We start from the raw sequence: 2705 nt of genomic DNA, 5'->3' as shown, positions 1-2705 counted from the left end.
TTGAGGTTTTATTAAAAATGTTTGCAAGCCTTATAATATTTTGTCCTCTTGTGTAGTTATAGCTTGTAAGCACAACCATATGAGGGAAAATTATTCTGAGATCTCAAGCTTTACTGGCAATTGTTCAGCATCTAAAAAGAACTGTTTCACAGTTGGTGATGAGCATTGCTCCAAGATCATGCTTTCAGAGAAATAGAAGAGTGCCTGCAATAATGCCATCTGGAGACCTACAACATTCGCCACATCGATATGCATTGTTTACCCTCATTTTTAAATTTTAATTTACCTAGAGTGTGTAATCCCCTGCCCAACAGCTGCTTATCCCACAAACTTCAGGGCTCTGGCTCTACTTATTTCAATTCAATTCTAGCCCTGAGGGCTGCCTCAAGTTGCTCTCCTGCTGTAACAAACTCTGGATTTCCTTAGGAGCACAGAATTGCCAAAGCACCGGTCTCCCCCAGCCACATCCCAGTCCCCTCCCTCTGTGCCTGGGGAGCCTCTGGAGGGTGTACAGAAACTCCCTTCATTGGGTGGCTTTCATGCCTATCCTGTCCCCCTTCTATACCAGCTTAGCTGGCACAAAGGGACTGCAGGGTAATGTTGAATAGGACCCAGAAAGTTGAGCACTGAATAATATGAGGAGTGGGTTTATCTACAATGACTGCATGCTCTCACTTCAGATGGAACTTTCAGGTAAAAGAATGTTTGGGGAAGCAGCAAAGGAAATGCTTAAACAATTATAAATTTGCACTATAGATCATTGTGGCAAAGAGTTTCTAGCTGTGATTTCTAAGCAGGTACATGTTGATTTCAAACCTGCTCTTCTGCCTACACAATGGGACCACCGAACATGCAATGTCTATGTTAGAAATTGAGCCATGTTTGAAACTTGGGGCCAAACTCTATACTTCCACCTCAGAGAATCTCATTCGGACTTCAGTATCTAACATGGCTCCTCCAGGATTTCCCATCAACTATGGTTATGTCTGCTAACGTGGAGAGGGTTTTTGTTAGAACTGAGCCTCGACCACCATCTTATCAAGTATGATTCCATTTTTATTCAATTATAGATAACATTGAAATACATTCTTAAATTGTAAAGGGATTAAATGAACCATCTAAAAGGATTTAGGTAGAGAGGATGCTGGAAATCATAGCAATGCTAACTATGTTACAAGAAAAGCTCAGAGATGCTTTTAGGATTACACTGGATTGGGTGGGTGGGGAGTACCACTCAACACTAAGCTGAAGATAAAGAGACACCTAACAGCTTTATTGTTTCAGTTTTTTAAATCTCTGTGTGACACACAAGGGCATTGTAATTTAGTAGAGAGACTTTTTAAACCATAAACGTTTGGTTTTGAGAATTGTATATATAATCCACCTGAATATAAATTTGCCTTTACAGCTATTATACAGATACTGTCTACAGAACTAGAGGAAATTTACTCTTCATATCAGGAGAAAAGTGGGATGTAGCTTTAGATGCACATTAAGGGGCAGGATTTTAAAACCTGAACACTGATTTAAAAAATGGGTGCCAACAGTTAGGCTCCTAAAACCATCTACAGCCATCTAAATAAGTCACTTGATTTTCATCTCTACTGAGCACCTAGCAACTTCCATAAATATGGATTTCTGAGCCTAACTGCAGGATCTCATCTTTGAAAATTATGGCACAAGCCTTGCTTTATTTGTCCTTATCCAGTAGGAACAACTGCTATCAGTTTAAACATCTAAGTATTTTATATATGGGCACAGTCATGCCACTCAGACATCCAAATACACTTGCAAATAACTGTGCACAGGTATTTGTACTTGGGTGCAAAAAGGGAGGGTAGTGAAGATCCTGTTCAAAATCAGGCCCTTAGATCTAGTCATAAAATACATATGATTTACTATGCTTATTTGCTGGCTTGCTGCCTGAAAGTGTTGTTTTGTACTTACCCACATAAAGTAGTTGTATTCCTATTAGTTTTTTCTACAAATTTATTAAAGCTATAATTTACAATATTGACACTCTTGTTTGGTGCTATCTTAGACTTAACTTCAAAACAGGTTGCCAAAATTTGCATTGTACAATGATATTACTTTCTTCACTATTTACTGGTCCTGTCACATAGAAAGCTTCAACATGGTTGCGTTGTTCCTGACCATGTATTACATTTCCCAAGTTAATATTCTCAACAAAATGGCAATTCTATTCTGGTCTCTACCATTCAAATAGATTATATAAGGAGAAAAGAGAGGCCCCTCCCCAGGGCCGGCTCCAGGCACCAGGCAACCAAGCTGGTGCTTGGGGCGGCACCTGGAGGGAGGCGGCGCGGCACTCCGGCCGCCGGGGAGAGCGGGGCCAAAGCCGGGCTCGCCGCCCTCCCCCCGGCGCTCTGGCCGCCCTCCCCCCCCGCGCCCTCCCCCCTGCCCCCTGCGCTCTGGCCGCCGGGGGGAGAGCCGAGCCCCAGCCGGGGCTCGCCGCCCTCTCGCCGCCCTGCCCCCTGCGCTCTGGCCGCCGGGGGGAGAGCCGAGCCCCAGCCGGGGCTTGCCGCCCTCTCGCCGCCCTGCCCCCGGCGCTCTGGCTGCCGGGGGGAGAGCCGAGCCCCCGCCGGGGCTCGCCGCCCTCTCGCCGCCCTGCCCCCGGCGCTCTGGCTGCCGGGGGGAGAGCCGAGCCCCCGCCGGGGCTCTCCGCCCTCCTCCCAGGGCTCCGG

Source organism: Terrapene carolina, unplaced genomic scaffold (assembly GCF_002925995.2).
Source record: "Terrapene carolina triunguis isolate 2854851 unplaced genomic scaffold, T_m_triunguis-2.0 Scaffold706, whole genome shotgun sequence".
Lineage (NCBI taxonomy): Eukaryota > Metazoa > Chordata > Testudines > Emydidae > Terrapene > Terrapene triunguis.
This window is presented reverse-complemented; position numbering follows the sequence as displayed.